This window comes from Athene cunicularia (genome assembly GCF_003259725.1).
Source record: "Athene cunicularia isolate RWA chromosome 3 unlocalized genomic scaffold, athCun1 chr3_part1, whole genome shotgun sequence".
In the NCBI taxonomy this organism is placed as follows: Eukaryota; Metazoa; Chordata; class Aves; order Strigiformes; family Strigidae; genus Athene; species Athene cunicularia.
In genome coordinates, this window is record NW_020799097.1 from 6,826,854 (window position 1) to 6,838,391 (window position 11,538).

An 11,538-nucleotide genomic window follows, 5' to 3' on the forward strand; every position below is an offset into this window, starting at 1 on the left:
AGAACAGTGCAGGCCACCTGCAGAACTGAGGGGAGGGAGGGCAATGTGCTGCCTGAGTATTAAAAGCCCTTCTTTGTAAGGGTTGTCTGCTTTGTAAAGTGAATTTAATTCCTTCTCAACTATGTGTGTCCTTTGCCTCCACTCCATTTACATGCAACTCTCAGACGTGTCCTGTCCATTTCCCAAAGCATTTTAATTTTGAGCACTTAAACTGTGATGTAACCAGGATTAAATTTTTGCTTGGTTTTATCTTCTAGAGTGCAGATGTACTGTTTTTGAGTATCTGATCATGCAAAGTGGGTCAGCTTGGGTAGAGCTCTATATAATGTACTTGAATTCTGTGAGTGTCTGTCTGGATCCAGGGAACAGGATTTGAGCTTTTCCTTCCCATTAAGTGAAGGTAGACGGTTGAGACATCAAAGGAATTCCAGCTAGAATTTATAAAAAACTTCTTTAAATTGACTTTACCTGCATCAATAGCGGAACCTATACCTTACATTATTAAAAATGAATGATTATTTAAAAGATGAATACATTTTTAACTGGCTTTGCTTCCCATTTCCTTCTGTAACACACTCTTCAAAAGCAGTAAAACTTCTTTGGTATATTTCAGTTCTATTTCTAGGCAATTTTACATTTTTGTGGGTTCTCCCATTAACACTAGGATGGCCAGGATATTCAAGCACATCTAAGGATTTTGAAGTCCTTGATTAGATATCCCTCACTGGGTACAAAAGTCATGAAAGTACAGGCTCTGAAAAATGGGCCTCTTGAAGCTCTCAGTTCGGGGAGCTCCATTAACGAGGCAATCTCAAAGGGGCTGTACAGCCAGGCTTTTCAAAGTCTTTTAAATGATGAGTATGTGTCTGATAGGTTTTTAAAAGCTCATAAGCAGCGAGCCTCAATGGGAACTAAGAACCACCTTTAGGTATCTTAAAAAAACCTACCTCATTTCTTGACTTTTGTAGATGTTGTCTACCTTGGGTCATTAGTGCTTCAGGGAGGTGCTTATAATTTTGGCAGGGTTTCAAGGGGGTTTCTGTTTCATTGGAACTTCTATTTTGGTTCAGCCACATCTATTTTTAGCAAGTCAACACATGAATCACATTTCCAGGAACCAGCTGTCAAGGGATGGCTTGTTAGACTTTATGAGCAGGAGATCCCTTACACTTCTGCAGTCTTAAGAGAGCTATTCCTCTGGGAGTTCCTCAGAAGAATTAAAAATAGAAACTTGGCTAATTGAGAACATAAGTGCAAATTTATGCTAAGGAGGTTAGCTATTTATAACAGGATGCCAAGACGACATGGAAAAACTGTGTTGTTTAGAGGCCATTGCTGTAAAATTTCCCAATAAAGTCTTAAAGAAAGAAGGGCCACCTATGCTGGAATACCAGGGGATGAATTAAAGGCTTGAAAAATGAGAGAATAATATACAGAAGTACACAAAAATTATATGCTACCAAGCTGTCAGTTGTTACCAATTATATTCTCTTTAAACTGAGGCTTTCCTGTGATAAGGATGTTGGAAATAATTATAATGAAGTCACCCTTATTTATATTCCATACATGTGCAAATTGATTTGGGGAATGTTACAGTGCATTATAGACAAAAATGGATACTTTTTAATTTAGAAAGTTGTCTGTCATCTCTGTGGCTGAATATGAGTGGGAAATATGTGCCAGTATAACTGCATTTTTGTGATCACCGTTATAATCCTAATTTACAGCACTAGCCAAATCATTGTGGATAGCAGGAAAAAGGATTTCAGTGAAGAATTACTTATTTTACCTGGCGGATGTAATGCAATACCTCCCAGATACAACTCTGATCTGAATCGTCTGTAAATATCAAGCCTTGAATTTAGTTTCATTCAGAGCTCTTAGAGGTCAAGCCCGGCTCTCCATTGACCTAAAAACCAAGGACAATGTTGTGGCTGATCTTAACCATTATTAATCATGTCACGTACTGTAAGAGATGCTGTTGCTGTTTCCTTTCTTACCTCCAGCCATATTTCATAACCAGTCACATAGGATATGCCTTGGGGGAAAGGGAAAAAGAAGGCTGAGACAGTAAAATGAAGTATGCAGCTCATCTATTGAGCCATAGAAACAACCTATACATCTCCATCCATCACAAGTCCGTGATGTTATTCAGAGGGCTTGAGGTCTATGTGGGAAGGTGTGACTTGACTGCTTTGGGATGTTTGAACCTCTGTGTCAGAAGGACAGAAAGACTGAAAGCTGTAGAAGACACCAGAAAAGCAGAGATATAAAAGATATAAAAGATAACTAAGACTACAGCTAGACTAGGAACATGATTCTGGAAAATGCCTATGGGAAAATACTTGCTTTGAATGGGGGGAAAAAGAGGGGACTTTGTGTGAGCCAGGGAGGCTGCTCCATCCTGCCTGGAGGCAGCATCTTTCGCATGACGAGTAGGTGAAAGAGGAGGATGCTGAAGAAATAGCTGAATTCTTTATTGATCTCTCCTGCCAACAGAAGTGACTGCAACCTCCAAAATTTGGATAATTGCCAGGAGGGGAAAAAAAAAAAATAAAAAAATTCTAGAAATAGATCTACTCCTCTCAATTTCTATTAATCTTTTTGTTGGCTGGTGTTAGACATTATATAAGTTGGAAAGGAGTGAGTTTTCCCTTACCTTCTGCAACTGTAGATTTACTAATATTCTGAGAGCTGTGGAGTCCTTTGGAGATGCTTTCTTTTAAGATGTACTCTGTGGAAATGACTAGGACTGCAGAATTCCAGCCATCTGAGAGATATTTGCAGGCATCTTCGAAAGAAAATGCTGCATAACTCTGAAACTCTCTATTCTGAAAATGCTGGAGCCTGGAAAGGTTTTCAGAATAGCAGATCTGAATTGCCGCAGGTGCTTATTTTATTGAGTAGTCTTAAGAAAGCAGATGCCCTAGCAGTATTTTTCAGGGATTTGTTCAAATCTGTTTCTGCTGAACTCTGCTGACACCATTACCTTCAAACATAAATATTTAGTCTTTAAGTATCATGACTGATCTGACACAAGAAAGCATTGGCTTCCCAAAATCTCATGGTCCTCAGGCACAAAAGGAAGTAAACAAGTTAAGTATAATTTGAACTGGTCCACACACATTCAAGGGATTATATTTTGTCAAATACTTAGAACAGACTGTGATCAGTACAGTACAACAGAACAGAGGCTGAGAGATATGAGCCATCTTTACCTTATCTGCGGATAGAAGAAATATGAGCCTGATGTATATGATGTCATAAGTCATAAGCTTCAAATTTACAGTCATAGTTACTTGATCATTATCTTTGACATTATTTCCTCAGCAAAAAAACCCTCTAAGATACGAATTTTCAAGTCTATTAAAATCTGGTAAAACAGGCTCCATCATCATGTGAACTGAAAAGAAGGCACTTCAACAAATTCTGATTTTCTCTGAGTTATTTCCTTAATTTTATCAACTGTACTCAGAAACATTTAGTCTTCTAACAAGAATCCAAGAAGAAATGGCAGCATGGTTATGCTATGACTGTTTGCATTGCTAAATTTCATTTTTAGCTTTATAGGGTTTTTTTCCTCAACCAAGAACAAAGAAAATCCCATTTACAACTGGTCTTTATTGCCGCCTTAGAAGGAATTAAATATCCAGCTACTTACAGTTTAATAAACTCCTTAAATCCTGCTTGAACAAAATGAACAAAGCTCATAAGTGTATGCTTCTCATCCACAGACACCAGTGAGATATGAGCCTGTGCTTGAAGGATAGGAGCAGAAGTGGGGATGTTTATGACTGTAAATCTATGCTGGGTTAGAAACACCAGTGTTAGTTGTGGAACTGCTGCGTAAAGGTACTAGTTTGGTTTTGAAAATGGCGTAGTTGTGTTGGTGTGATGTTACTCACATGACAGACTTATTTCTTTGAGCAGAAGCGACGAGCTCCAGCACAGTGACATGTTGGCACAGTTTTGCATCTACATTGCAGCTCTACTCAGTGTAGAAAGACTCTCTACAAAGCTATAGGTTTGCACAGATTTTGAGTTCAGTAAATGTATTCTCCTGCACACTGTAGGATGAGTTTAAGTAAACTGTGCTTATATTAGTCTGATGTTTCTTCTGTTTTATGCTCTGATTTGGCTATTTCCAGCTTTGTCAAACTTGGATTAAAGGCCAAGTGGTTGCAGCTAAAGTGATGAGCAGCAAACCTCTCAGCTATGCAGTAAAGAGGATATTTCAGGAACTTGGCATCAAGTTTTGAGAACTATTAAGAGGTACTCCAGGGAAGTGTCAGTGCTGGGAAGCCCCTGAGAGTGATTTCAGGAGTTTTCACAAAACGCAGGGGAAAAGCTGCTGTAAGCTGTGATACAGTGCTGACTGCACAAAGAAACAGCTGTGCTGTGAGACTGAGCTCCTCTAAAGTAGGCGCAAGGCTCCTTCAACTCAAGGGGACTGAAGACTTTCCACACCACATAAGTGATTAAGCTCTTAAAATGCCATGGATTTGGAAATGGAGGAACGATGATGAGAAGACTCCATCCTTCCAGCCCCTCAGTACTCTGGTATCCAGTTCTTCCAAATCACATCTATAAAGATGCATCTATAGGATGAAAGTAAAGGGCTTGTTCCCTGAACCTAGGACTCAATGTTTTTGTGTTCTTTTGATAGGTATCGGCTGGGTTTCCATTCTCTTCATGTGAAGAGTAGAAGAGACTGGAATAGTTCTGAATGAAAATGTAGAAAATGCCCAATACCAGCTCAAATTTATACAGTGGATAACATCCGGAATAGAGATGACCTCCTTGTCAAGAAGCTAGATCCTAGCTCAAGAAGCATTAAGGGATTCCAATTTAATGTGACAAAATGTCATCACAAACACAAAATTCTAAAGCCATCACTCAGTGATTATAATTAGCCCATGACAAACTGCTCTGAATACTAAAGCAACTATAAAAGGTGAAAATTCTCTTAATTAGCTAAGATGCAGAAAACGTGTGAGACTGACTCACAGCTGGGAAGGCTCCAATTAACCTGGCCCAGATTGAGATGATTAGGAGGGCAGCTCCAATTGTGCAAACGATGTAGAAACTGCTATTGTTGTATTAGGTCTTGTATTTTTCCATCCCTGGGTCTATTCTTCAGTGCTACCTTCAGGCATATAATCTGTTATCATAAAATCATTTCCTGAACTGGCTGCTGAAAACCAGACCTAAATGCAGCAAGCCCTGACAATACTCTACAAACCTTTTTGGATATTAACTCTTTCACTGAGTATGATCTGTACTGGAATTTTTCTGCCTGGGTATTACACAGTCCTGTTCAAGCTCTTGTTCAATACTATTTCAGGGAAGTCTAGACCAAAAAGACTGGTAAAATTACCACCCCAGGCTAATAAAAAGCAAGAAGCCATTTCTTTCCATATAGTGGCATCTTGCGGACACAACACCTCACACTGGGTCTCTGATCACTGCATTGTAGTTGAAAAGTCACTTAGATCTTACACCTAACGAACTCCATGACTGACTTCAGGAAGGGAAGATCATGCCACCTCCTTCAGATTCAGACCACAGGGAGTACTGACCTGTCCTGTCCTGCCAATCACTGTACAAAACCAGAGTGTTGCAATGTGTATGGGAGCCACCGTTTAATTTAGTTTTAACAGCAAGAGCGGAGTTACTACTGATAATCAGAGCAATAGGGATTTCTGCACCAGCCAATCACTTGGGCACTTATTAAGCTTCTCAGAAAAGTTTTGTTTGTGTCCCATACTCTAAAACTCAGATATGAGCTGCAGTCATGTCTCTGAGATGTGTCTCAGGAAAGAGCACTAGGTAGTTGTATTCCTTTAAAGAAGAAATAGAGAATTAGCCATCTGCACAACTGCAGCATTCCCAAGAAAAATGTAAATGACAACTAGAAATCCAAAAGTGATCATGAAGGAGATGGGCAGAGTAAATTTTTTCAAATCTCTAATGCTTCTACATGTACCCATAACCAGGCAAGATATAGATCAGTTCACTGCAGCTGACGGGTTATTATAGCAGCACCACTAATAATGTTTCTGAAACATTTAATTTGCTGTGAAAAACTACACCAAACATTTGCGTTGCGGGACCATATACATGTTTTTGTTGCATGATGCCATGAGCTCAAAAAAACTTCAAACGTTAACCACCACTGCATCATTTCTCCATATGCTGCCGTGAAGATACCACCCGTCTTTCACTCTGTACACTGATTTCTGAGGTGTGTAGGAGAGCGGATCTAAGGCCCATTGATCAACACACCACCAAAATCCATAGAGATCCATTGTTGAGAGTAAAAGGGAGTTATTTTCCGGAATAAAAACAATAAAAATTGACCTTTCTTTGGCAGAACTAAAACTAAAAAGTCTATCTGCGTTAGAGAAGGGAATTAATTTAAAATGTCATTAATTGGTGACAGTTTAACTTTAGTAGGTCCAAAATTATGTATTTATGTGTTTTTTACATATTCAAATCCATGTTACCTTTTGTTTTTCACAATAAATTAATCTGCATTTACATTTAGTTTTTAAAAAATTACAAATAAAATTAACTGGAAACCTTTTATTATTTTTAGACAAGAACTGGCAAAAATTCTGGAATGAGAACTGCAGATTTCTGTATGAATTGAGCACAGTCTAGAAATAAGCTGCTAAAAAAGTCTAGAATACAGACTGGAACAACTGTCTTTATCACTGGAGGGCAGTATAAGTACCGATATAAGATAAAGTAGCAAAACCCCAGTATCCTCAACTAACTGACTTTATCTACCAGAACAGTAATTGCTGCTTCTTTATAGTGGCCAGCTATAAAAAAGAGATCCTACAGACAGCAGGTCAGACCTGCCACTGAAAGACAGTTTTCTTGTCATCAGTTTTTCTTTATCATTAAAATTTCCCAGACCAGATCTAGATTGGGAGGGAGAGAAACTTCCCATGGCCAGAGTGAAATTTGTTTACAAGATTCATGTCGAGCTTTTCTCTAATTTTAATAGCAAATATATTTGCAGAAGCCTTCATCACATTATGGCTACCACCAAACCTGAATGCAGTCCCAAGCCTCTTATAACCAGGCATACACTACCCTTGTTTCCTGGAGCTCCGCAGAGTTTAAGGGCTCACTGGCTGAAATGAGACTCTAATTGTTTAGTTTGCGACATGCACAGAAAACTTTGTCAAACTTTTCTATTCCTTGGCAGTGAAGAGGAGAGCCACAGTTCTGGGCTATCTTTTCTTAATCATAGCAATCCATGAAGTTTCTGGACTAAGCATTCCTCAGAAAACAGTGAAGAAAGCACTTTAATTCTCTAACCTTTGTTACTTTACTTCAAATATGCATCTTCCCTCATGAAAGTGAAAATAGCAGAGAATCAACACAAGTAGAAATGGCAGCACCTAATTCATGCCAGGAAAAACAGTGCTGACTTCTGATTTCATACAAAGCCAGGGACTCTGAGACAACAGTAACTCTCTGTTTCATTCATTTTGGCTGGAGTGAACATCTAGTGGCAAGACTGAATAAGTAGCTATCATATAATCAAGCAAAAATATTTTATGTTTTCCCTTGAAATAAATCAGTTAGAAGAAGAAGAAAGGAGAAAATTTTGTACTTTACACTAAATTAGTTAAATCAAAATAAAAGAGAAAATGGAAGAAAAGGAAGGAAACTATTATGGCAATGTTAATAAACTGGTTGGTTAAAAATTTCTGATATGACAGCCTTAAGTCAGACACAGAAACTTGAAGACAAAGTCCTCAGGTAGGTAAGGAAGTGTGTTTCATTTGCAGCTATAGGATTCAGGCTGACTTATGGTATCAGCTGAGATTCCTGGCTGTACATGCAGGAATCATTCTGATAAGCTAATTAGCTTGATTTCCAGAAAAGCCTGTGCAATAGATTGACAAGGAGGCATCTGACACGGGACCAGGACAGGTATGTCGCTACAGCCGAATGTCTGTGTGTACATTGCAGTGTTTGGTAATCCTGAATTTCTAGGCAGAAACTTGGTAAATTGCTGTAGTATGATTAGTGATTTACAACATGAGCTGTACAGTTTTGATGACAAATAATAAATATTTCAATTGAAATCATTTCATGACTTCTTGCAATTCAGCTGAACATCCTCAGTATTATTCTGCTAGCACATGTTTTCTGCACTCAATATTACCCATGTTTGGCAGTGGAGATGTTTTGCAGGTCAAAGCCACAATAGCGTTATCACTTTACTACATGAGATGACAACTAGCCGCTTTCCTTTCACAACGAGAGTTTCTCCAGTAAAAACTAGCACATGTCGTTTTTTAGCAGTGTCCTTTTTCAGTGCCTTTTGGGGCCACTGGCTGGAAAACTCACCTGGGAAAATGTTGATGGATTTAGATATAGAAAAAAAAATGTATTTGTGGAAAATAGCCTGACAAAGATGGACAGGCCTACATATCAGTTCAGGTGCTCTCTCCAATATGACCAACAAGATTATGTCCTCTGATCCTGCACTATCCCCTCCTTTTCATTTGAAAGGAAACCAGGTCCATGGATAAAGACAGGGTCTTAGCCCAGTAGGTTCCCTCTAGACAGGGTACTGAGGACCAGGACATCAGGATACAGCTAGAGACTTCAAAGACTTTTGTACTCAGTGGGGGAGGTGCGAATGAATGTGAAATACATGATTTAATGTGTCCTTCAAAGCTCAGTATTAACCCAGGGGCCTGAGAGATGCTCATGCTGGTACCTCCATTGTCAAGAGCAAGAGAAGTGATAGCACAGAGGCAGAGTCATCAGACATTGTAGCTGTGGGGCAACTCTGACCACAATGTGGGCAGGTTTCCTTTTTCCTTGGACTTCCCAAAGATGGTCAGAGAAAACCTGAGAAAATTATGTCCCATGTCTTTGCACTGAAAGGTCTTGGACTCCCAACACTGCAGGAGGAGGAGCTGAGAGCTACCAGGCTGGGGAGGAGAGGGGAGAATCCTGAATGTGAAAGTGAGAGAGAACGTGGTGAGAAAGGAGTTGGCGTGAGCGGCCAGTGAAGAAATAAACTGGATTCTGTCCTATAGAGACCATTATCTAGTCAGCTCTCTCTGGGAACGTTAAACATTTGGTTGCATTTAGCACAGCTTCAGGGCAGCTGTAAGTAGTCTATCTGCCAGTAGTCTGTGAGGGACCACATGCCAGCTCAGGGTTGCCAATTCCCTGACTGACCCACCCTTCTCAAGCCCTGAAATGCTCTTCACCTCTCGAGGAAGAAGTTGCCAGTTCCTGGTGCTGCCCAAGGTCTTAGTTCCATATTTGCTCTTAAAAATTACCCTGTTCGTTTCCTCTAAAACTAAATGTAAAGGAACAGGCACCTGATAAAATAGTCCTGTAACATGCATTAATACTGAATATCTCTCTATTAAAGAAAGGGAAAATTCTAATATTTAAGAGTAATATATTTTATTGAAGATTTCAGTCTTTCAAAGACATAAGTATTTGGTATAGAATTTCAAGCTCAGTAAAAGGCTGTTATACAAATATGGTCATGGTATAATCTTGAAAAATATTAACAGTTTTCAGCAACAAGGGAGCTTTACAAGGGAGGAAAATCAATATTGACTTATGGTGTTTATTCGTAGCATAGTAAAGTTGCCTACACCTGAGAAATTCCAGTAATTAAACACCTAATGCTAAATTCATACAAAAAAATAAAGGTTAAGCAAATTCTGCAACTTAAAGGGAGATAGAAAAGCTGATCATTACAGGCTAAAAAAAACCAACACACCAAACAACAAAACCAAAAAACAACCACCAAAAAGAAGCATTACATTAACATAGGGTGCAAATGGACATAAGTAACAGTTGGAAAAAATGACTTTCATCTTCCCTACAGTACTTGCTTAATTCAGTCCTTTTTGTAGTGACTCTTGGCTGGGCACAGCTGGGTTGTTTGTAACGCTCCAGTCACTCAGCTGCCATCCTGGAGCCCTAATGTCCCATCTTAACCCCCCAAACAAAGCGAACAGTCCAACTGATTATTGCCCATCACCTTAAAATGATTTCTCAACATTTTCATTGCAGTTACAATGAATAGAGAGGCCTCTGAAGAGATTGGTCTGACCCCACTGTAGACATGTGCTCTCAAGTTATCCTAGACTATTTACCAGCTCTGGCAGCTGCTGTCAGATGCATGCAAGGACCCTTATCCTAAATTCATCTGAATTGCAGTAACTATTTCTCTCCTTTGACTATAGCCTAGGATAAAAGGTCTTTGATATTTGATTTTTACATGTCCCTTTCCATCTGGTCATGTGCTTCTGTAAAGTATAGGCTACAGACATCGCAGGGGAAGACTTATTTCACGAAAAGACACTATTTGTCATTAGACTCTAAAATGTCTGTAGTGTTTGTGTTTCTATTGAGCCTATATTTTAGGACAAATTAATAAAAAAGCATTGTTCTTGTAATAAACAGAGAAAAGTTACACTAACACTTTTTAAAGATGTTGAGGAAATGTCTGTTTTAAAACCATCTGTTTTGTTTTCAGATTAGGATTATCTGTTTATCCCAGTCCTCAGACTGACAAAGAATTATGGGCATATATTTACATACATCCTGATGGCTCCACTGAAGCCGGTGGGATTATTCACAATGTTTACAGTTTGGCAGGTGCATCTGTTTTTTGCAGGACTGGGGACTTGATTTCTTTTCCTGGTGTATGTAAGCACTCCTCACCAGATGCAGCCCAAGGACATATATAGTGTGATTCTCCACTTCTGCCCCATTCATATCACCATTCGCATTTAATTTAATTAAAAAGCAACAGATGATGCCATGACAAGTTTTACACTAGGCACAAAGCCAGATATTTTTTTATTATTATTGGCAAAACTGAATTAATTGAGCAATTCCTCTCTTATCTATAATAGAGGCATATCCAGCACTTTTCCAGAGTATCGCTTGAAAACAATAATGAGTTACATTAAATGAAAAGTTTCATTTTTCCTTTTAGAAATGAGCGTTAACATCATAAAATACTGTATTCTCATTCTGAGTCAAATATCTTGTTATTTTTCCAGGACAAGTGCTCAGCAAGGCTTTGTTCTTGCCTGAGTGTTGTATGAGTGTAACAAATCACTAAAATGTCCCTGAGATGTCTCACATTAGGGAAATTGAAACCCTGAAAAATATATGTGCTTGGCACGGTCTTTCTACGTATTGTGAAATTGCTGCTATAATTGTAGGATTTAGTATGTTATGGGGAAAAGGCCTTTTTCTTAAGGCCTCTTTTTCTGCAAAGCTCATCTTTTACTTGAAGCACAGCGATAAGTGCATCCTTATTTAGCTCAGTACTTAAACACATGCATAAATTTAAAGATGTCCCAGTCCATGAGACTTAAGAATCTGATTAAACTAAATCATTTACTTGAGTGCTTTGCCAAATTGAGATCTTCAGAAGTAAAATACCAGTACGAATATCAGCTGCACTGATGTCTAGATTTATAACTTTGCTAGTAAAACCAGTAACTCCCCCCTCCCCCCCGC